This window comes from Symphalangus syndactylus, chromosome 13 (genome assembly GCF_028878055.3).
Source record: "Symphalangus syndactylus isolate Jambi chromosome 13, NHGRI_mSymSyn1-v2.1_pri, whole genome shotgun sequence".
Classification (NCBI taxonomy): Eukaryota; Metazoa; Chordata; class Mammalia; order Primates; family Hylobatidae; genus Symphalangus; species Symphalangus syndactylus.
The window spans coordinates 86,743,745-86,769,711 of NC_072435.2; the positions used below are offsets into that span (position 1 = coordinate 86,743,745).

Here is a 25,967-nt window from a genome sequence, read left to right on the forward strand (position 1 = left end):
CAAGGTGGATAGGACAATAACCATTGATGGTTCCTGCAGACAGAATTAAGGGGAGGCAAAGGAGGAAAGGAAACATTCAGGTCTGGAACTCTACAATCTGTATAAAAGAGATGAGCGTTTTGCATTAACATTTTGGCTGAGTTTTCGTTCAAGTTTTGGGGTAGGAGGAGAAAGCACTTCAGGTGGAAAAGAAAAGGAAATGAGATATGTAGGGCTTATCAAATGGTCTGCTTTGATTGGAGCAGAAGATGTGTGTTAGGACAAAGTGTGAAATAAGCACAGAAAGGTAGGTTTTGCTGTATATTGTGCATGACTTTCAAAGCTATGATGAAGAACTTCAGTTTTTACTTCATGCCAGTTGTTTTCTTATCTTCCTGCAGAGATTTATTCTGTATGTTAATTTAAGTATTTTTTAATAAATGTATTTCCTGTTTTTCTAATGATTTAAATTGCCTCAGACTCATTTTGATGGTAGAAAGATATAAACACTATAACGTATAAATGTTGCTAAGAAAAAAAACTCTAATAACTTTCATTTAAAAATATCATTCAAAACAGTTATCTGACGTAGGATAGAAAGGACATAAAATGACAACTCAGTTTGTCTAGAGCATCTGCAAGTCACTATGTAATGTATTTTTCCATGTTTTATTTAATCAATGAAAATCTGATTAATAAGCATTTTTATCTCAATTTTATAGAGGATATTCTAAAGTTCAGAAGATTAAATGGCTTTCCCAGAGATACAGAGCTCATAAGTGTTCAAATTCAGATTGGAACACAAAACTCTCTGACCCTGAAGCTCATTTTTTTCCTATGACATTGTGCCATAACCAATATAACCACTAAGTTATCAATTCACCCTGATTTTTACATTTTTTGCTGATTATCCTGACACAATCTTCCTATACTTTCATATAAATATAACATTAACAATACACTTTCAGAATTTAAATAAATGAGTAAAACAAAATGAACAGGCAGAAAGGAAAATCTAGAACATGAAACCAGTTTCTGCTTTTATCCATAAGAGTATTTAAATATGGATATAATTCGTCAACAGATTTAACTGGTACAGAATGGATACTTGGATGATGGTCGTATTTACTATTTTATTTTTTGAAACATGCTGAGATCATTTATTTTGAGAACAGAAACTGCCTAGGTATGTAGTGAGGCTGTTTTATCATTGTCTGTGTAGATGTTGATTGACAATAGTTGTCCTGAAAGTAGCCACACAGACTAGTCTTCTTGGCTAAGACATCATAGCAATTAACAAATTCTAGACCTTAGAGGAACATACCTAGAAAGACATGAGAATCCAAGGTTCTTTGGAATTCAGAAGATGGTTTCTCCTGTGAAAGCTCTATTCTGTTCAACAAGGCAAAGTAACATCATGAAATTTGTTTATATAAACCCCATAACTATAAATTGAAAAAAAGAGCTAGTTTCTCTCAATGTAGTATATATGTCATGACTGAAAGACTTAATTCCTTTTCCTGTGCATGTATTTACATTTCAACGTAGGGTGAAGCAAAATATAAGCTACAAAATATGGAAGACTGAGGGACCCGACATCCCTCCGTCAATCTCCCGGTCAAACACCTTCAACAGCTACCAATTACTATGGAAGAAAGCTCAAGTCCTTACCATGGTATTTGACATTCTCCACATTCTATTTCCATCTGCTCTTTCTAACATTCTTCGCATTACAACTTTTCACGTACCCAGCATACCACCTAAATGGAAATATTTGACATTTCCCCAAATATTCCTGTGTCTTCTGGATAATATAATGAAACTAGACAGGCTTGGGCCCCGCCCCCATGGAGCTTACAGTTCACCTTCCATTATATAAGCAGGTCTTGCTGGGCTTTACCAGCCTGTGAATATAAATGGGACCAGACTAGTAGCAATAATAATTATATCACCCACTCTTGCTAAGTAGCAGACTCTTTAGCTTCCTTCAAAGTTTTTCTCGGTTCCATCTGAAGAGTCTCAGATGGTTCTCACTTAACACACAAATCATCTTTTCTAGCATGTGGCACTGGCCACGTTCTTTATCAGCACCCCTTCTTGACTGCCCCAAAGCTACAGATCAGTCATAGGCCAAAACAGCATTGTATTTCCCAAAATCCTCTGTGGTTCACACAGAAACAGAAAAATGTCCCTGTTTCCCTCTGCGTGTCCACTTTCCCACCTAGGCATGAAAGTATGTAGCTTGTGAACATGTATTGTAGGATCCTGCATTAAATCCAGCAACTTCCTTTCCTGCTCATAGCTCGTCTCAATGTAGCTGAAGTGATTCTCTTTTGATGGTAAGTACAGAAGATATTTTCATAAGAGACATTTCTGATACTGTTAGGGTAATATTAAATGTAAGTATTCTTCTCAAAATTATTCTATGCTTTGGTTACGAGCAGTCTGCTCAGCCTTCAAATCTAATGTGTTCATGTGTCAGGAAAATTATTTTCTTTTTCTTGACTAATTTTAGAATAATTGTAGAACAAAAACTAGAAAGACTTCCCTGTAAGGAAAGGATTTAGTGGGAAATATATGCAGTCATTCGTGTATATTATACTCCATAATGTCAAATGGTCACTTATTGAGTGTTTGGAAAGTCAGTGGAGTCAGTCTTGGGGACCCGTCGCTGACATAGACTCCAAGCTGCTCTTCCCGCTCTATCCTCCTTCATCTTCCCCTCAAACTGTGAGATCCTGCTTGGGGTCCTTTAGGCTCCTTCAGCCCCAACTCCTTCAGTCAAGTGGCAAAATATAGGTCCTGAGAATTCATCCTAACTGCTAGAGGAAGTCTGCACTGCAGCAGGAAGCAGAGACTAGGCCATAGCTTGGCCCCCTGTTTCGGTTTTTTATCTATGTAGCTTTTCATCCTTTTTAGTTTTAGAACTTTTAGAAAAAATAACCAGAACTAGGTTCCCTGTAAATCCTAGGACTCCTTGCACATAGTATTCACTTGAAAAATGATTGTTGAATTGAATTTTTAGGGTCAAGTTATACCCACTAACCTCAATTTGTTCTAAATTAAATATTACCACATACACTTTATATCTAACCTTAAGTCACTTAGGAAGAAATATAATCTCATAAATAATTTCAAAATATAAAACTGATTGTTTTTTGTTTCAAAATGAAATAGATTTTCCTGCTCTTTATTCAGAAGTATGATGTTGTGTAGACACTGCATTGAAAGTAGTTGTAGAAAGTACCTGAATTATGTTACAAAGCCATCTGATAGAAAAACAATTATATTAGTATTACTCACATGATATTTGATGAGGAATGATTAAACCATCAGTTCCTTGGAGTACTTCTAAACTACTGCTGCTGGAGACAGAAAGGAAATATAACAGTGGCTATATTTTACACAATGAGGGATTCATTTTTGATGGGAACTTTTCGAGGGAAACTATATTTAAAACAGCATTCTCATCAGAAATAATAAACCTAATAGAGACTGCAGACAGCAAAGAAAACTGAGACTCAGAATTCTTAGAGAAAGAGAAAGCTTAAGTATCACAGTCTTTGCAACATTTCGTAGAATGTATTGGAAGAGAGCAAAGATTTCAGCAGAAATCAAAACATACAACTTTTGTATTTAGAGATGATATTTTGAAAGTAGGCATAAACAAAATCAGACTTAGTTAAGAGATACCGTACATCAAAAAGTAGACATCCTAGGAAATATGTAAGTTGGGACAAAGTAAGCTGTGATTCACGGGAAATTTCTCCCACCTTAAATGAAAATACCTGTAGCCATTCTGGACACCCACTTATCCTTATTGAAGAAAGAATAGAGAATGGTCTCGGGTAGCAATGATGTAGTTCAGAATAGTCTAAACTGTAAACTGCATATATTCCTTATTATAGTGTATGGATTCAGTTTTATTAATGAATGCTTTCTTTGCCTGCATAAAGTGCTAAGCTGACAAAGCCATCTGGTTCTAATTATAAATACATAATGGACTAGTGGAACCATGAAAATTTGTAGAGTCAAAATTACTGTGGGTGAAGTTATACAGTGCCCCTTAAAGAATTCTGTCTGAATGAGGCCCTTTCTCTCTGAATGTAACATATTTTAAATTTTGACACTAGATATTCTTCACTTTAACCATAGGTGATCCCTCAGTACCTCCTTCAATAATGTAGGTCAGCAAAGATCATTCTTCAAAGAGTCTGAAGAAGCTGATGTAAAATTATTACATAAAGCCAAAAGAAAAGAGTTATATAAGATGTAACCCAGAGGCAATGTGCTGTGGAGAAAGAAAGTCTGAGAGGGAGGCAAATAATGAATTCTACCCTTGGCTTATCTCTAGCTCTTTTTTTGGCTTCAGTTAAATCCCTAAACCTCTGCTAGAATGAATCTTTGCTTTCCCCAGACTGGTCAGGGCAGGCCACTCTTGTGAGCCTGTAAAACCCTCTTTTCACCTAGGAAGCTGGACTGCAGACCATTTTTGGCCATCATTGTTACCTGGGGACCGATTATTTCCCATTTTCTGGGCTCAGGAGGGTGCATGGCTCATCCATACATGGTGGTGAGAACTGGGCTAATTCAGTAAACTCTTGACCAATGCCGTCCACCTCAGTCCCCCATGGAGCACAACCCTGCATGAAGCTAATGGTTATATGGCATGTTTAAAAGTAAAACAAAACATTATTGTCTTTTTATAGCGCCTCTGAGCTGGGCTCCTGTTGCTTGATTTGAACTTGTTAAAAACATTTAGGATAGAAACACTCCGGTGGCACTTTGAAAAGGACAACTGTTAAAATGATGACTCACAACTCCAAGAGTATGAAATTAGTAGTGGTTCCCAAGTGAGTAAACAAATATTACATAAAAATTTTTCTTGCTTGCATATTAAAAAGTATTTAGTTTGGTGCTATGTAAAAATAATTTTCTAAAATAAAGTCTAGATTTTTCTTTCCAAAAGCAAACCCTAGACACGAACACAAATGGATTTTTTTCTATATAAGTAAAAGCAAGGCATCTGGATATTTTAAAATATTAAATTTGGGGCATTTAGCAAAAACTCAAAAGCTTTTTAACATGAAATTATAGAATCAATAGCATATTTGAGGGATAATAGTCTAAAGAATAATCTTATCTGGCCATTTGCTGTTATAGATGAGAGGAAAAAAATTCTCATGTCCTCCCTGAAAGATTTTTATTCCAAATATCCCATAGGTGTCTCTTGATTAACTCAAAATTTCTAAAAACCTTTAATATAATAATAGTATTAATTTCAAAGAGCATTTGTTGTGTAACCTTAACTAATTGGACACAACTGAGAATCAGTCATTTAAAAGCCAAAATAACACAAAGAATCCTTGATGAACCAAAATTGGCTCATTAAGTTTTGACAGTAAACTTCTACACTTATCATAGGTGATCCCTTAGTCCCTCTTTCAACAAATATTTATAATTGTTTTAGGTCCAATGACAATAATTTCACTTCTCATCTTTTGCAAATCACATTAAATTTAAAATAGCAAATATAAAAAGTATATTAAGCTCATACTAAGAAAAGGCCTGCAGTGGTACACAGAGGTGATGTAAACAACGATTACTCTTGTTTTGTGGAGTTGATAGTTCAGGATAGGAATAGAGAATTCCTGAAAGAGCAAGCTGACTGACCATGGAAATAAAGTATCTGTAGAATGACAGAAAGAAACAGAACAGAAAATTTTAGAAAAATAGATGCAAGAGCTGGACTAGCATCATTTGTTTGTTGAAACTTAATGCCTAGACTTAAGGTCAAGCTGCTCTGTACATATCAGGAATTCCTGAGCACATCATCACAATACAATATTTTGTAGTCTGTGATGTTCTAAATGATGGACTTGGTCATCAGGAAAATACTCAATAAGCTCTATTTTAAAAGGCAGAAAAGTATGTGCACATTGCAGATTTCTAAGAGGGATCTCTTCCTGAGCCAGGTTTTTGTCTAGTGATGAATGTTGCAAGATATTTGGTTATTTCTGGAGAATGACTGAGGGATCCCACAATGTCCACTTACTGGAAGGAATGTCATATTTTGTCCGAAGTTGGTTCCTGCTGGTGGGTTTGTGGCCTCGCTGACTTCAAGAATGGAGTCATGGACCTTCGTGGTGAGCGTTACAGCTCTTAAAGATGGCACAGACCCAAAAAGTGAGCAGCAGCAAGATTTATTTTGAAGAGCAAACCAGAGAGGGTTGCTGTTGCTGTTTGGGGGTGGCCAGCTTTTATTCCCTTATTCGTCCCAGCCCATGTCCTGCTGATTGGTCCATTTTACAGAGTGCTGATTGGTCCATTTTACAGAGTGCTGATTGATCCATTTCACAGAGCACTGATTGGTGCATTTTACAAGCCTCTTGTGAGACAGAAAAGTTCTCCAAGTCAGCACTCGACCCAGGAAGTCCAGCTGGCTTCACCTCTCAACATAAGGGATCTCAGAACAAAAATGTAGCCAGGTACAATAAATGGACCCAGTAATAAACCTTAATCATGGAGTAGAAATCTTGAGAAAAATATGATAGTTATTATTTTAGCTAGCTTCAGGATTCTATCTCATTTCAAAGAGGCATACAACAAAGATTGAAGCTCACCTTGAAAAATTTAAAAGCACTTCTCTGTATTAACAATAACTACCTAGACGACATAAAAATATGAATTATACCTCACAATAGAGGCGGAACCAATAAACTATACAGGAATTAATAGAAAACAAAACGATCTCTATGGAAAAAAATATTCTTTTCAAAGGCATAGAAGCTGATTTGATAAATAGTAAGGTATTCCATGCTCTTTAATAGCTCTTTAAAAGGAAAAGGGAATGTCAATCTCCTCTAAGTTGTCAATAAATTTAATTAAAACTAAATTAACATTTCAGTTATGGTTTTTTTTTGAGAAATATGAAATTAAAACATAATACAAAGCCACCTTTGAAAATAAAAATCTGTGGCATTGGTGGTAGAGCAGAGAAATAGGGTGTCTTAGCTCATTTGTTCTGTTATTAATAAATACCCAAGACTAGGTAATTTATAAAGAACCTAAATTTATTTCTTACAGTTCTGGATGCTGGGAAGTCCAAAATTAAGGCACCAGCTGGTTTGGTGTTTGGTGAGAGCTGGGTCTCCATTTCCAACATGGCACTTTATAGATACTCTGGAGGGGAGAAATGCTGTGTTCTTTCACAGTGGAAGAGTGAAATAGCAAAAAGGGACCAAACTCTTTGTCATGAGCCCTCATGTCTTAAATGCCTCCGAAAAGGCTCAATCTCCAAATACTGTGTTACTAGGGATTAAGTTTCAACATGAATTTTGGAGGGAACAAAAACATTCAAACCATAGCATGAGCCAGCTGAAAAGAACAGAGATCTCAGAGCAGAATTATGTAATAAACAATTGTGGCACTATAAAGCAATTGGAGTGTTTAGTAGATGTTATTGGCAAAACTTTTTCATATTTATGTGCTAGATTCGTACCTAAACTACTCAAAAAGACAGCACTAGAAAGATGAAATAAAAATGTGAAAATTAGGACTGTGATGGTAACAGAAAGGAAATAGTGTAAATATTTTTGTAGCTTAATAAAAGGTAAAAACATTTTAACTAAAACTTCAAAAGCAGAAACTATAAAGCAAAAATGGATCAATTTGATTACATCAAAACTCATGATTTCTGTTTACAAAGGACAGCTTGAACAAAATTAACAGATGAGACACTGGAAAGAGATATTCTGATTGCCTAACAAGAGCTAATGTCAGAACATAGAAAAAAATCTACACATAAAATTTAAAAATAAATCGCAGATCTCCAGGTAAAGAAAAATGAATGAGAAATAAATGCTATATTGAGTAAAGAAGAAAACAAAAGGACCAAGAAATACATGAGGAGGTGGTCACAGCCACTAGTTATCAGAAAACTATAAATTAAAATTACTTAATTATTACTTTGTGCTTCCTATACTGGCAAAGTTTAACAAGTTGTATGTGTGAGTCAGAATGGGTTAGGTTATGTTGTGGCAAGAAGCAACACACAAATTCTAATTACTTACAAAAGAAGCTTTATATTTTGCTTACGCTACTTGTATATATTAGACCAATGGGTCAGTTTGGCTCACTTCATCTTCTTTTAGGCCTAAGACTTATGGGCTGTACACAATCTAGAATGTTATTGGTTGCAGTGTCAAAGGCAAAGAAAACAACTCAGGCATCAGCTCTCATGCTGCTTCTGTACATATTCCATTGCTTGCCTGGACAAAGGAAATAAATGAGTAAAGGAGTAAATGAGAAATTTACATTGAGTAAAGGAGAAAATGAAAAGACTAAGTAATGTTGTGAATCAGAAATATTGGAGAACATCAGTAAGTTGCTAGGTAATTCCAGGTGTTAGTATAATGTGAATATGGATAGGATGTAGTGGTGGAAATGTACACTGATATTGATATTCTAGAGGGAAACCTGGAAGCACATAGTCAAAATAGCTGTATTTATATTGTGTCACCCAGCAATTCTTGTTCTAGGCATGTAACTCAAATAAATTCACACAAAGGACCCTGAGGTGGTGTGACATTTCATGTCAGTTTTGGCATTATTAGATGAGCTGGCTGCAATCTAGGTGTCTATCACTAGAAGTGGATAGGCAAAAATGCTGGACTTACACACACTAGAGCACCATGCAACAGTCAGAAGGAATGGAGTAGACATTCATAAAGCATACTCGAAAGCATAGTGTCAAGAGGAAAAATAAGAAATAATTACAATATATGGCATGATATGACATTATGACATCCATTCAAAATAACAATACATGTTTCAAAAGCGTAGTTACAAGACCAAATAGATATGCCTTAAACATGTTAGAATTATTGAGCATGAAGAGAAAGGAGAAAACAAAGTGAGAAGTGGACCTAAAGGAGTGTGTATAAATGAATACATCACAGAGGGACTTTGTGAAGGCCAGTGATGAAAGAGATTAAATCAATGACCTGGACCTACAGTCCAACAGAACAAGACAAGCAAGCAAAACAACCAGTAAAACTTCAGAGAATTATTTCAACTAAATCATAAAACAAACCTCCACACAAACATCATTGCCTTGAGGTTTCCCACACTGTCATAGCCAGCTTTTGCCTTTGGCACAATGAATATTTGGGCAGCTATTGAGGAGTCCTTAGAATAACAGCAGTAAAGTTTCTAATACTCCAAAGAGCAGCAGGTAAAACTGGTGGGGACCTCCTGGAACCTAGTAGAGGGGAAACAGTGGCAGGGACTGGAGCTAAGGGAAATGGAGAAGGCAAAATTCATTTTGCACTGAAGGGGCAATGGCATAGTTGTTTCGCCACCTGGCAAAAACTTTGTAGGCCAGTGAAGCAAGGCCCAGTGAAGAAGCAGTCACAAGGGTGGGAACCTAGAGGTTCCAAGGAGCTCAGGGAAGAACACAGCATTTATTTGAGTAGTGTGAATGCTCTGGTAGATCTCTCAAATACCTAAAAATAATTGGCAAAACCCACAGGAGTGCAGGTGGGATGTTAACAGAAAGGGATAAAGGAGTCTAAAAAACTCAGGTGTCATATTAAACTAATATCTCTGGTCACTGGCTTGGAGACAGTTGGGTTACATATAGTTAAAACAAAAATGGTGCCTAAAGTAATATATTCTTCAAATATTCAGAAAATTCCCTTATATAAATAAAATTCTCCATTTTGATGTTATTATGAATATAAAGCATTAATGTGATTGAATAAATGCTCCATTAATTCATTCTAATCTTTTCAGTTAAATGTGAATGTATAGCTGTTATAGTGAAACAGTAGCAATCAGTTTGTGTAAGATTATAATAATGGGACAGAAAAAGTTGAGTCTTTCCTGAGAACATAAATATATACAAGCTGGGTATCTGTCTCCAGATTAGTATTTCAGAAAAAGAGAGAGAGACAGCATCAAGAAATACTGTAAGAAAAAAATGACTAGTTAATCCATTCTGTATGTCAAAAGGAATTAAGAAAGGGTCTCAAAATCACACTGAGGCTGAAATCTTCAGAGACAGGAAAAATAGTGCCATCATAAACACTAACGTGAAAACAAAAAAGAGAGAATACTTGGAGAGAAATATTATAATTTTAGTTTTTTAAAAAATCATCAATATCTGAGGCTCAGCACATTCATAAATCAAGGGATAATAGAAAACACAAGGACAGAAAACCAAACATCACATGTTCTCATTCATAAGTGGGAATTGAACATTGAGAACACATGAACACAGGGAGGGGAACATCACACACGGTGGCCTGTTGGGGGGTGAGGGGCTGGGGGCGGGATAGCATTAGGAGAAATACCTAATGTAGATGAGAGGTTGATGGGTGAAGCAAACCACCATGCCATGTGTATACCTATGTAACAAATCTGCACATTCTGCATATGTATCCCAGAACTTAAAGTAAAATTTAGAAAAAAAAAAAAGAATAAAAAGAAAACACAAGGGAGAGATCTCAAAGAGACAAGATATCAATGTGAATTGATGAGTTCTATTCCTTGGTAACTCTCTGCTGCCACAGATTTTAATATTATGAAGTTGGGAAAAAAGTCTTCAATCTGCAAAGTATGTAATTATACATGTAATTAAGTATGTAATGTATGCCTTTACCAATTCAATATTACAGGCTCTAATTTATATATAAAGAATAGTGGAGAAGCAGAAGAAAAATGAGACAAGAAGCAAAAGACAGAGATTTCACCATAGGCCAAGACTTGAATATCTTTTGGCAAAGAATTTTGCTTATAACTTCCAATTTCCTGGGCTATGAGATGGAAATAATGGTATGATTATATCTGTCAGGGTTGTTAAGTACTCAGATAAAATCACCTGTTTTGTTAAAGTCCTTTCTCAGTGGAAATGTGCTACAAAAACATTACTTATTGGTGTTATTCTAAAATGTTCTTAACAGTGTTTCTTCTCCTATAAACTGTATTTAGTTGGAATATCAAATTCTAGGACTGTCCAATGCATAGCCAGATAATATTTAATACGCCAAATCTTAGATAGTATAATATAATCGAACTTGCCCATAACTATTACAGAAATTGTTCCTGTTAAAGAGATCACTGGAAAGGAGAAAAAGATAAAATCAGGAAAAGTGTTCACACCAGACTTCCACAGACAAATAAAAGGTGAGATGTTTAGATTCTTGAGCCAAAATACAATAATATACAGGAATAATATACAGGAGTTATAATTTTTTAAATAAAATCTAAGATATATTTAATTCTGAACTTTTCAAACTGAACTTTAAAATCATATTGACAAAGTTGAACATTTACATTTCAATCAATTTTTAAATATCCTAGATATGAAGGAAAGCATTATATTTTAAAAATGAGTGTGGTTGCTGTATTAGTTTGTTCTCACACTGCTAGAAAGAAATACCTGAGACTGGGTAATTTATAAAGGAAAGAGGTTTAATTGACTCACAGTTCTGCACGGGAGGCCTCAGGAAACTTACAATCATGGTAGAAGGAGAAGCCAATATATCCTTCTTCACATGGTGGCAGGAAGGAGAAGTGTGGAGCAAAGGGGGAAAAGCTCCCTATAAAAGCATCAGATCTTGCGAGAACTCACTCACTATCACGAGAACACCATGGGGGTAATGGCCCCCATGATTCCATTATCTCCCACCTGGTCTTTCTCATGACATGTGGAGGTTATGGGAACTACAGTTCAAGAGGAGATTTGGGTGGGGACATAGCCAAACCATATCCCTTGCTAAAGTTGAATTAAAAAAAAAAAAAAGGTAATGGCCGGGCGCAGTGGCTTACGCCTGTAATCTCAGCACTTTGGGAGACCAAGGTGGGTGGATCATGAGGTCAGGAGATCGAGCCCATCCTGGCTAACACGGTGAAACCTGGTCTCTACTAAAAATACAAAAATTAGTCAGACGTGGTGGCAGGTGCCTGTAGTCCCAACTACTCAGGAGGCTGAGGCAGAAGAACTGTGTGATCCTGGGAGGCACAGCTTGCAGTGAGCAGAGATGGCGCCACTGCACCCCAGCCTGGGCGACAGAGCAAGACTCCGTCTCAAAAAAAAAACCAACAAACAAAAAACAAAAACAAACAAACAAAAAACAACCAGGTAATATGTTAGGCAATCACTTGTCCCGGAATAAAAATCAGTAGGATAAGTGGTTTTGACAACCACAAACTATAGAATTAACTGTAACGCCAATCTGGCAGATTGTATGAAAATTAGTAACAATAATAATAAAACCAGCAATTTAAATAAAACTAGTTGAGTTGGTTTACATATTGATTACATATTCCAAGCAAAATAACATGTGATTGAAATACCTGACAGCTTTAACCCATCCAATTTCATTTATAAAATGAAAACATAATATTTTCATTTTAACCCATAAGGTCTTGTTGGGTCTCACTTGTCTATGCTATTTCATTCTCAATACATAGCAATATCACCTTTTCTCTCTTAACCCCAGCCATAATTGCCTTTGCTTAGTGCCCTGTGTGCATTAGCCTCTTTCTGCTATTCAGAGACTTCCAGCACACTCTGACATGCTCCTTCTCCCATGCTTTGTGCTACTAATTCTGACATATCTTCCATGTCTTGTCTCAAGATCATTTCTTCATTGAGGTCATCCCTAACTCTCCAGACATGGCTGGCATCTCCTCCTATAGTATTCCATATGTTTGTTTCTGGTATTCATTTTATAATTATTAATGTATATCTCTCCTACAAAATAATAAATTCCTTAAGAGTAGAGACCATGTATATCCTTCTCATTATTGTATCCTTAATATCTATCAAAGTGCTTGCCCATAATAAGGAATCTATCCTCAAATATTAAATGATGAACTAAATATTTATCTTCTAAATGGCAGAGATGCCATACAATCTTCAATTAACAAGTAATTTTCTTTTATGTATTACCAATAGAGAATCCAAATGCTAAATATCATTATGTAATATTTATTTTGTTGGCCATGTTGAACTAGTTATACAAAATTAATAGTAGAAGGGAAATAAGATTTACATTCAAGAGAACATTTAAGCTCAATTTGTAGAGCACATATGGACTGGTTACTCTATTCTCTGTTCAGATTCATTCCCATCTTCACTACCCTGTGGTGGGTGAGTATTCCTATATATAAGCTGAGGACAAAGTTGTTCAAGTAAGTGTTTCAGCTTATGGTCTGCAGGTGTGACATGCGATACATAAATTAAATAATAAATGTATAAATAAATCGCCTATATAAAACCCTTACAATGATTTCTCAAAGCAATCTGCACTTCCATCTGTGTGAAACTCAGAAATTCCCAGAGCAGTCAGCACATAAGAACTAATCAATACCTGGCTTCATTCCCAATATCTGCTCCTGAATTTTATTACACTGTGGAGCTGTTGTGATCAGAGGAAAGTAAGATGCCCTATTTATAGGTGGGCTCGCGTTTTCAGACCCCACCAGCCCTGTTGGTATATGATTGCTTTCAGAGAAAAGAGTGATAAGACAGTACCAGTACCATGCTTAAATGCGATTAGTCTTTAAAATTTCGGAAGGGAGAAAGTCTTTCTAAAACAACGGAGTTTTGGAAAATGTCATATATAAAGCAAGTCTGAGAAATATTTCAACTGAGCCCAGTCACTTATGGTGTGAATATAAGTAGGAAGGCAGCACAGTGAAGTAGGGTGTACTTAGAACCACACAATCTAATTGAATCCCTATGTTCACTTTTGAATAGTTGCATGACTTCAAGTACATTTTTGAGCACTTGAGCTTTACTTCCTTCATGTGTTAAATTGGGAATATAGAAATTACCTCTCAGGGTTCTGCTTTTTCTTTTTAAAATACAGTCATCGCTCAGTATCCCTGGTGGATTGATACCAAAACCTCCCTCTGATAACAAAGTCCACGGATCCACAAGTCCCTGATACAAAATGTCATAGGATTTGCACATAAACTACACACATCCTCCTGTATACTTTAAACTATCTCTAGGTTACTTATAATACATAATAGAATGTAAATGCCATGCAAAAAGTTGTTATACTGAATTTTTCATTTGTATTTGTTTATTGTATTGTTTTTTATCGGATTTTTTTTCCTGAATTTTTCAATCCACAATTGTTTGAATCTGGGATGTGGAATCTGTGGATGCTGGATACTGAGGGCCAATTGTACTAAATAGTACCTTCCACTTGTTGAATCCTAGGTAGTGCTAGGTACATTTACCTGTTTTCATCTAAATTTTCTGTAAAGTGGTATCAACATTTCCAGTTTACAGTGAGGCTCACAGAGGTCAAAGTCTCACAAAGAATAACTATCAGAGTTCATGACATTGAATGACATCTTTAGGGGGCCTCTATCAAAGCTGAGACCTTACAGCTGTTGCCACAGCTGTTGAAGCTGTGGACCAAATCCCAGCAGCTCTGAACCAAAAAATGGTTCTCAATGGTGTCTGACCTTGGACAACAATATTGTTAGCTTTAATGTATGCACCATTATGATTATCAGAGGATGCTCCTTTGTGATTTTGTAACCACCAATTCCAAGCTTAGTTTCTCCAAACATAAGGTAAATCGACAGGGATACTCTCTAAATATGGATATTATGATAGTTGTCATTGTTCCCCTTCTACAAGTATGTCGTCACGTTAGAGATGTCGCAGAACTGAATTAAAAAAAAATTTACATAAAAGGATTGTGCAACCTTGGGATCTTGAGAGGCCAAACTCATCATATTTAAAAGTGCTTAGGGTTCGAACAAGCTCTTTCCTTAAAGCCATCTCACCTGCATATTCCCTCTCTGTATCCCAGCAGAGAAAATGCACGTGATAGTAGTAGCACAGAATAGGAGAACAATATGTTCAATTCTCTCTGTGAGAAAGTAAAAAGTTATTCTAAAAGTCTGAACCCCAAAGTTTTTACACAGAAAATTTTCAGAGCACACATGACATGTGACTAATATTTTTAGATTTAAAACAGTTTAGGGGGGAAAGTCCTGGCCTGGTTGTTAGAACACCTGGTTGTAAATCCCAGTTCTACCACCTATGGGCTGTGTAATGTTTTCCATTGTCACAAAACATCAGCCTGCTTCCTCATTGTGAAACAGCCATAACAATGCCTTCCTAGCCACTTTCCAGAGTGTAGTAAAGTCCAAGTGAATAAGAGAGCGTGGCAAGGATATGATTCCCATATTTTGTTTGATTTATATAGTAAACTCTTTTTATTATAGGGAGTATCTTCGAAAATGTGTTTTACAGAACACAAGTTTTGTTAAGAAAAGCAATGGAAGTTATTTTTATAAGGGGTTTTGCGCTCAAATATGTTAAAAAAAAAATCCTGGAGTAAACAAACTTAACCCCTAACCTCAGGACTTCACAGAGCCTCTAATGGGCTAAGGTAAATTTCCAGAAAGGGAAAATTCTATTCAATACTTTCCTAAATTCATTTAAGTTCATACCTTTTACCTTTAAGGACTTGTATTATCCAAAACATATGGGAAACTTAGCTCTTTGAAGAAATGGATAGGTCTGAATTAGATTATCAGATAAAACCTTTCTATACATAAAATAATGGCTCCATGCATGATTTTCTGTGTGCCAAAAACTGTACTAAATGCTTTAAACCTTGTAACACAGTTATAAACATGATATAAACAACTTAACAATAATTTGAATTTCATGCCTTATCCTCATTTTATGTGAAGGAAACAAAAAGGTCAAAAATAGTCCCCTGCTTGATGAGTAACTGTGACATCATCAAAGTACAATAAAAAATGGCAGAGCCTCAAAAGAAGAATATTGAGATGCAGATTAACCTGTCAAGAATATATATTCAAGTCAATTTAACAGTTTTATATAGAATTTCAAGATTTTAAGGATCCTTTTTTTCACATAAAGCTATCTAATTTTATCTCATCCAACTCAGCTTATTTTTATATTAAATTATTTAAGAATATTGGTGTGATCCATAAAAAAAGAATGTGAATATTATAAAATCTCTTAAAACATACCGAATGTGACTGGGCACTGTGGCTCACGCCTGTAATCTCAGAACTTTGGGAGGCCGAGGCAGGCAGATCATGAGGTCAAGAGATAGAGACTATCCTGGCCAACATGATGAAACCCTGTCTCTACTAAAAATACAAAAATTAGCTGGGTGTGGTGGCGGGCGCCTGTAGTCCCAGCTACTCTGGAGGCTGAGGCAGGAGAATCGCTTGAACCCAGGAGGCAGAGGTTGCAGTGAGCAAAGACTGCACCACTACACTCCAGCCTGGTGACAGAGCGAGACTGTCTTAAACAAAACATACCAAATGTATCTATCTGTGATCTTATCATAAAATCAAAAGTTTTAAATTCAGGCATTTACAAAAGACACCAAATAGAGGCATTGAGTATAGAATTATTCCATTACTAAGACTGATCTAATGCCAAACAGCTTTATCAGCAGTGTTCATATTTTTTTAACTAAAAAAATACTCTCTTTAAATAATATTTTACAAAGATATCAATATGTTAAATGAAAAGAGACAGAACTTGTCTGCAAGAAGCAAGAGTGGAAGGCTGGAAAAGCTACCTTCTCAGACTATCCCTTTTACCAACTTCTCCAGCCCCTGAAGTCTGACAAAAGACCCCAGGGTCCTCTATGAGCCTGTGAACCACTGATCCAGATAACATTTCAAACAAAAACTGGGGAGAGGTGATTTTTCTCTGTTACTTAAGCTGACACATAATACTAAGCACACGCATAAGGGCATGAAAAAAGCATTTTAAAGCTGGAAAAGATCTTGATAATCAAAAAGTCCAATGTCCACCAATGTTATGAATGATGAAATAGGCCCAGAGAATTGTACTGATTTGGCCAGGATCACACAGCTAATTAGGGGCAGAGTCAGAAATGAAATGGCTGCCTCCTGACGCAGTCTGGTGCTCTCCTTAACACACTACATGGACCTGCATAAATCATTTGGAGGTAGAATAATTTTCCAAAATGCTTTATCATGAGAGAAAATATATAAAATATATTAAGAATGTATCAGACCGTTCCTTCAATTTGAGGCATAAGTATAACATCTCCAGTGAACCAATACAGTAATCAATGCATGTTTATGCATCCTGAAGTCTCCTTCTGGTGCCATGACATTTCTCTGCACAGAAGAGCACGGAGAGGGGATCTACATATCACCCCCTCACCTCTACTATAGTGGGGAAGCCACTGCTCAGCTGAGTGCTTTTGTCATTAGTCCTTCTCACCATCCAGAACACATGCTGAACAACTGCCCCAGAGATGATCCTTCAGCATTTCCAAAGGTTTACATTGCACATAATCAAAGTACTTCAAAAATCAAGGATCATAGCAATTTAATATTCTCAGCTTATTCCAGAATGTTCCAAGTACTTAGAAAATGATTCAGAAAATAATGACATTTTTCATGAGAACATTTTCCTTTCCACATCTTATATTTTAATGTATTTAATATGAACATATGCATGTGCACTCTTGTCATCTTTTCTGCTTTTATTCCATTTTTTTTTTTCTGAAGAAAGAAGATCCCTTTGGAGAAATCAATAAAGATCTGCTACCTAAGTGAGGATAAAATTTTCTTCCTTAAAAGTGTCACATGAACTCAAATTCCAGAAAGATGATACAGTGACAATATTTTGATCATCCCTTCGGCTCTAAACAAATAGCAATGATAGGTAAAATATAAAAAAGATATGCCTTGGCTCAAACACAAGATAAACTACTTTGTGACAAGAAATGAGACAATGTGCAGAAATGGTACCGTGGAATGGTCAAGGTTCACATCCAGAAGCAAATAGTGGAAGCCAAGAGTTTGACTCCTGTCAGAATAAGAAAATTAAAAGTATTCTTTGTGGTATTTGGGAGCTGACTCCTGCCTTTCTCAGTGAAGCCAGAGTCCTCACCTAATAAAAAGAGCCTGAGAAAGACTCTTCCATTGCAGGGGCTGTGGCACATGGTGTGATCCAGGTCTACGGGGGCACATGGTGAATGGCAGGCCTATGGGGCAGGAGGATATAGATAGCTTTGAGCTGAACCAACTCAAACCCTCACTGGGTAGCTTCATTTGGGTTTTCCCTCATACCTTCAGGATGAAATATCACAATTCGAAGAATGGTTTTGAATTGAGCCCCTGAAAGGAAGCCTTTGCTAGAGAAGGATGGATGAGGTTAGAAGAGCAAAGAGAAAGAGGAAAACAAGAAGATAAAAACAAACAAACAAAAAAAAACACACCCCCCTCTACACACTATAAACGAGTCTGTTAAACTGAAGGCAGAAACATGTATTTGCAAAGCTTTCAATAAAACTTTCAATGAAACTTTATTTATAAAAACACATGGTGGGCTGGATTTGTTTCACAGGCCATAGTTTGCCAACCTCTGACTTGGAAGATTATTATGAAAAGTCCAAGAAGTAAATGCTAAAATCCTGAATGGAACTTTGAGCATTGTGATCTTAATACCTTGTCCTTATTTACAAAATATCTGAAAATGTTTCATAAAAATATTAGTTAAAACAATTTTAAATGGATGATGAAGATTGCAGTGAAATAAGCTATCCCTCCTCAGAGGTTAGAAAACTGAGAGCACATATCCAGAGATACATGACCAGCACCTGCTAATCCTAACTGAGTTTCATTTTAAATGGTCACACAATACAAGGAAGAAAAGTCTTCAGTCCATTCATGGTGAGAAGGTCAAACAGAGACTTCCACATAAAATGAAGACTCTCAAAGACATAGCCCTTGTATAAATTGTGACTTATTAACAACAATGACAAAAAAATTCCCACAAAAAGGACCAGGGCGGAAATTGTTCTGTCTGGACTTTAGCTCTTGGTGGAGGAGAAATATCAAGTGTTCTTAAGCCAACTGTAATACGTTTTTTGTATTACGAATTCACACTACCTAAAGGATATAAAAAATCTCAAGTAGAGAATTGGATTTAGGTTGCTGCTGCCAGGTTGGTAGTGCCCCTTACCCCATGTTCTTTGAAAAGGGAAAAAGAAACCCTTTCGGAATAATGCATTTTAAATACAGGTCTTAAAGAAGGCCCACAAATAAAATTTTAATATGTATGACATCACAATTATTTTTTTTTAATTACAAAGCATGCCCCCAAAAAATACCATGAGGGAGAGTAAGCAGAAAAATAGCTTAAGAATGAGGCCTGCAGAGACTTCATACACTGAAATTATCAGAAAGATGATATGCTTAATATGATTGAATAAATAAAAGAAGAAATTAAAAGCATAGGTAAGGAGTAATAATCAATAAAAAATAATCACACATATTTGAAAAAGAACCAAAGATATATAGATGGACAGATACAGATGTAGACATGTAGGTCTAACTATCCATGTCTATCAACATGGCTAACTATGGAGCTGTTTCTACTTCAACTTATTGCAGATTACAAAAGCTATGGTTGAGAAGCTTTGCAGAGCTGCAAGTAGACACATGGAGCTGAAGAGGCAAAAACTGGCATTCAGAGATCTACAGGTATAGAGTCTCTCAGCTGGGAACCTTTAAAAGCTATGTCCTAAGATAAAGGTGAATTGGAAGTAGACCAGTCCTCCCCCAAAATCTCAAAGCCTAATTTCATGCCCTTTCAATCCATTATAAAGAAATTTTCATCCGAAAATTTTCCCACTCTGAATAAAGATAACATCCTGTGCCTTCATGTTATTTCATATTTTTTGTTATAATGTTTCATACTTTTTAAAAAATGGTTAGACAAAAAGCTAGTCTTGAGCAAAAACTGAAAGAAAATAAAGCAATAGAAGAAAGAGATCTAGATACAGGCATACTCGAACACAGATTCTTAAATGACTATAATTTATATACTAAAAGAGTTAAATGAAAAGATGGATAATTCTGGTGGAGAATCAGAAACTATCAAGATGAATCAAATGAAATTAGAAAATTAAAGTACAATACCTAAAATTAAGTACTTGGTGGATGAGTCTACTAGTAGTTCAATCACAGCTGAACAGAAAATTAGTAAAACTGGAAGATACCCAAAATAAAATACTGAGAGATAAGATGGAAAATACAGGAAAAAGTACTATAAACCGATGGGCTGTGGTGAATTGAAAATGACTAAATTAACTAGGCACAAAGAATCTCACAGCATATTATTGAACATAATAAGAGTAATTCACATACATACAACAGTATTTATTTATGTTGTAAAATTACAAAACTGAAAAAAAAACTTTTAAATTTTCCTTATTAGTACAAGTCTAAGGAAAAGAGAATAATATATGCTCAATTCAGGATAGAGGTTACCACTTAGAGGTAAGAGGGATGAGCTCATGGTGGGCCACACATGGAGCTACAGCAACATTGTTAACCTATATGGTGGGTACAAAGATCTCTGTTATATTATCTTTAATATAACAAACAGATAACTTAATTTTCTGTTACATATGAAATATTCTAAATAAATGCATCCAACAAAATTAACAATAGAAACAAGTTTACTCTAGATAAAATTAAACAACACAAAATTTAAAATAAAAATTATTGGTATATACAAGCAAATTAATAAAAACAATGAAATTCAAGCTAGCAGAAATGAAACAAGAACATACAGCTATGTAAAATAATTAGAACTCTTGAAAATTTTTAAAAATACTGTAATTAAAATATTCAGAAAAATTCAGATTGGACACAAAGAGTTAACTGGTTAATTGAAACATAGTGAAAGGGCACTCACTTGGAATCTGGGGCAGACAGAAAGGAATAAAACTATGAAAGAACAATTAAGAGTCATAGAGGATAGACTGAGAATCTTCAGTGTTTCTTATTTATGAAAATGGAGGCCGGCGCAGTGGCTCATGCCTGTAATCCCAGCACTTTGAGAGTCCCAGGTGGGTGGATCACAAGCTCAGGAGTTTGAGACCAGCCTGGCCAACATGGTGAAACCCCATCTCTTCTAAAAAAATTACAAAAATTAGCCGGGTATGGTGGCGTGCACCTGTAATCCCAGCTACTCGGGAGGCTGAGACAGGAGAATTGCTTGAACCCGGGAGGTGGAGGTTGCAGTGAGCTGAGATCGTGCCACTGTACTCCAGCCTGGGTGACAGAGTAAGACTCCATCTAAAAAAAAAAGAAAAAAAGAAAATGAAAAATATAGTAAATGACAAAAATGAAATATATTGATGAAACTTTAAACTAGAAACAGTAAATAGTGAAGATGCTATTTACTGTGTGAATAGTAAGTGAAACCCCATCTCTACTAAAAATACAAAATAGCCAGGTGTGGTGGCGGATGCCTGTAATCCCAGCTGCTGGGGAGGCTGAGGCAGGAAAATCGCTTGAACCCAGGAGGCAGAGGTTGCAGTGAGCCAAGACCATGCCATTGCACTCCAGCCTGGGTGACAAAAGCGAAACTCGCACCACCCCCCCAAAAAAAGGCAAGAAAAATGAGAACATGAGGAATATGATTGTAACATGAACTACATTGTTTCCTTTCCAAATATTGAAATCCTAACTCCCAGTATCTCAGAATTCCACTGTATCCCCAAATAGGGCAAAAGGAATAAATTGAATTCACATGGGGTCATACTGGAATAGCGTAAGCTCCTAATCTAATATGACTGGTGCACATATAACATCATATTGTACTACATAAATACGTGCAATTATTATTTGTCAATTAAAAATAAAAGAAAAAATGTAAAAATATGACAAATACCCCTTTGAAAGGGAAAATTTGGACACCCACACAAGGAGGACGTCATATGAACATGAATGCAGAGATCAGGATGATGCCTGTAAGTCCCAGAATGCCAAAGATGGCCAGCGAACCACAAGAAGCTAGGAAGGAGGCTTGAAATAGATTCCCCCTCACAATCCTTAGAAAGAACAAACCCTGCCAACACCTTAATATTGAACTTCTATCATTGAGAACTATGAGACCATGAATTTCTGTTGTTCAAGCTACCCAGCTTGTGACACTTTGTTCCAGCATCCCTGGGAAACTCATACTATGATCCTGTTGGCTTGTGATTACATGAAACCATATTAAATTGTCATTTTAAAAAATAAAAAATTGTCAAATAATGGCAATTTCCTAAGATTTAGGTATCCATGGAGCTGCATACTGGCAATTTTTATGGCTTGTTATCTACAAAAGAAGTTTTGCAATTTGGAGAGAAAGAAATAAGCAAACTTTAAATCACACCACTGAAGTTCTTCTTACATAAAGGCATGTTAGAATTGCAAAAATCTCCTCTGTTATATCATTATACAGTTTGTTTTTTTCCAGTATGTGGCCTGCTCAGCATCACAGAAATGCAACTATTACTCTGAATTGTTATATACAACAGACTTATTTCTGAGCCACTTTTGCCTTCACCAATCCCATACAAAAGAAAACAATTAAATTTTTTTTTTCTCTCTGACCTCATGACTGATCATGAATCATTGATTTGCCTTCTCACCCACTGAATCTGAAATTCTCTCCGTTTTTTTAATCTGAAAATGTCTTGATTTATGGATATCTAGTAGACTGTATTGTTTAACTATTTAGTACTTTGCAGTATACAAAATGAGATGACAGGGTACATTGAATGGTAGATAAATAATTAGCAAAGAATAAGGCCCTCAAATACAGCTGCCACTGAAGAATTTCTGTAAGAGAGTAGGACTGGTAATACAAGATCAATTTTAACTTTCAAAGATAAAATGAAGAGTTTATATAGATCATATTGTTACAGCTCAAGACGTGTTACTGCTCCCAGTAGGGATGCAATAACAATTTGTAATAACATTCAACTTAACCGGCAGCAAATTAAACTGGGCTTTGAATAAATAAAAAAGAAATTGGGGCATCCATTCATTAATATTTATTATTCCCTAATAAAAATGAGAAACATCTAGGCCATTTTTCTAAGATTTCCTAAAATATTTCTAAAAAAAAAATGATATATTCCTTAAAATCTATTTCAAAGGCTAAAAAAACTTACCATTAAAGATTTTTTTTGGTCTCATCTAATTCCCTCCAGCTGCAATTTAAGCTTCTTTTTGTCAGTCTGATCTTTCTCATATTTTAATTGGCATTAACAAAGGATATTCTTACCAGGGATTTCCAAGGCACTGAATTTCCACTCAAGAAACCTTGGAAGCCTGAATGTGAAAGAAGAACTCCAAAGTAACTGAAAGTGGCAAGACTGTGTTTGTGTTATGAGATTATAAGGAAGAAGAGAGAACAAACGATCATAAGCCTCTAGTAGGAGAATAAAAACATTTCTCATGAACTATGTATTACCTTTTTTTTCCTATTTTTAAAGTCTTTTTCTCCATAGTATCTTAGCAAAGGAAACCATTTAAAATTTTGCTTATGGACGACATTTGAAAAATGTTCAGCCTCCAAATACAATCTACAAAGTATATGTTTTAAAGGTTCTTTGAACACAGAAGTTATTGAGATTCTACAACTTGTCAGAGAAAGAAACACCTTCTTGAGGTCTTCAACACTCTTTTTAAATTTTTGTATGGCTCATAATTTACTTCCCAAATGTAGGTGGAACCTGACCAAATACTGAAGTCTTCAGAGATTAAGAAATTCATTTTAAAGAACAAAAATTACAATTCTTGATCATAAAACAGGCAAAATTAAGGTTTCTGGAAAGAAGGAGAAGTTTTGTTATCTTGAAGAATGATCCAGGAATTGGAATTTCTGAATAAGAAATGTTTCTGAAATTGTAGCCTATGGAGTAGTAAACATACTTTTCCTTAAGGAAGCATCACCCAAGGTGGTGCTCTCATTACCTCATAAAAAAACTAAGTTTCATATACAGAATTGCTATTTTGCATATTTATTATGTCCAAAATATTTATATATGCATTTTAAATCTGATCCTTTTAATAGCTCTGGGAAACAGGCATTTTCTTATTTATTTAAAGGATATGAAATTGTAAAATTATAGCAATTAAGTAACTTGACCATAGTCACAAAGACAATGAGTAAGCAAACTAGGACTCAAATCCATATGAATTTGTCTCATTTCCATTCTATGAGAGCAAGCATACTGCGTTTGAATTAGATCTCTAGAAATAGAGACTCCTATAATATTATATAAACATATTTAAACACAATTAGCCTGTGGGAAAGAATGTATTAGTCTTGTCCCTTGAAATCTTTATTATTAAGGGGCTCTGTTTTCAATGAATGAGAGTATTTTCATTGTCAATATTCCAAAACTTTAATTTAATTCTCATTATACTAATTTACATAGTAATTTTATTCTAGTTTCTACTTTAATTTGACAAGAAAATTCTAGTTGTAGTAAAATTTACATTAGAACTCATCTAGGAACACAGCTCATCATGTTGATAGCCCCAGGCACCAACTGATATATTAAAGAATAGCTTTAAACAAATATTAAATATAGAAACCTAGGATATAGATCATACTGAAAGATGGTAAGAGGCTTTGTTCATTTATTGATAGGAAAAATCAGTTGTGTTAATGAAACTAAATATTAGGAAGGAAAACAAAAGTGCTATTGAAATGGGAGAGTTCCCTGATCCCCCTCACAGGATGTGTGACAGAGGTGTGGCTTGCCTGTTGTTGCCACTGCTACTCAAACCCCTGATGGGAGGCAGACCACGCAGATGGTCAGGTGCAAGAGGTGGGGCGAGTGCTTTGGGCTCCAGCCCCATGGCAGTATCTAGGGGTGGGTGCCTGCAGCCCCAGTGTTACAACGCTCTTTTAGTTCTTTTAGCCTTGCTGTCCACAGACAGCTTAAGTGTTAACCAACTCAACGGACCCTCTTTTTGCAGGGCAGAGGCCCAGTGTGACAACTTTGCAAGGGCAGAGGGCCGGTGTGACAACTTTCTGTATCCTGAACTCTTGCCCAGAGTCCTGGAAGAATTGGGTTACACATGGGCTTGTAGGATGAAATTGGGGTTTTATTGAGTGGTGGAGGTGGCTTTCAGCTAGATGGATGAGGAGCTGGAAGGCGGATAGAGTGGGAAGATGATCTTCCCCTGGAGTTTGGCCATCCAGTGGCTGAAATCCTCTCTGAATGCCCCCAGCAGAACTCCTCTTGGTGTTCAGATGTTCCTTCTATTCTTTCTCTTTCTCGGCTGTGCCATTCTGCCATTCACTGGCTTGTCTCCTTGTCTCCTCATCTCTGCTTCTGGAGCCTGGAGTTCGGGGTTTATGTGGGTACAAGATAGGGGGCGTGGTGGGCCAAAAGGCAACCTTTTGATGCAAAAACAGGAATGACTGTCCCCATTTAGGGCCACAAGTCTCCAGGCTTGAGGGTGAGGCCTTTGCTGGGGAAATGCCCACTTTTACCCAGTATTTCGCTGTCTCCTGCCCATATCATTATAGTGCCTTGAATAAATAGCTCCTAAAATGTTAAACTTACAAGCATATGTGTGTATGTGTGTGAGTTGTATGTGTGTATCTGTGTAATGGTAATAGCTCTGGTAAGGGGATAGTACAATGAACACTCTAAATAATGTCAATGAGAATATAAATTGCTTCAGTATCAATGAGAATATAAGATGCTTCACTACATACACAAGGCATTTAACAACATTTATCAATAATTTAAATATATTTAAATCCTTTGTCCACACAATTTCTAGAAATATTTCAGAATATAAATAATAAAAAATACAGATAGAGCTTATGCACCAGATTATTGATCTGAGTATTATTTTACATAGCAAATAGTTGAAAACAATTTGATGTCCCACAATAGGATAATGATTAAAAATTATGCTAAATTTGTTTCACAGATAATTACATACAAGTTTAAATGATATTTTCACAGATTGTTTGCTACTATGATGAAGAGTAAACTATAAAGTTATCTACAGTAGGAGCTCAATTATATGTGCACATATGCTCATAGAGAAAATAGATAATATATAGCAAAATGTTAATAGAGGTCACCTGTATAAAGTGTATTTTC

At 35.9% G+C, this 25,967-nt stretch overlaps 1 long non-coding RNA gene across 1 annotated transcript in view; it reads right to left on the reverse strand.

Moving 5' to 3' along the window:
* Positions 1-8,145: 8,145 nt before the first annotated feature.
* The window catches only part of LOC134732154 (uncharacterized), an 89,699-nt gene continuing 71,877 nt past the window's right edge, over positions 8,146-25,967 (reverse strand). Inside the window, exon 4 of the long non-coding RNA XR_010115036.1 lies at positions 8,146-8,249. This is a non-coding gene — a long non-coding RNA (uncharacterized lncRNA). The remainder of the gene's footprint in view (positions 8,250-25,967) is intronic.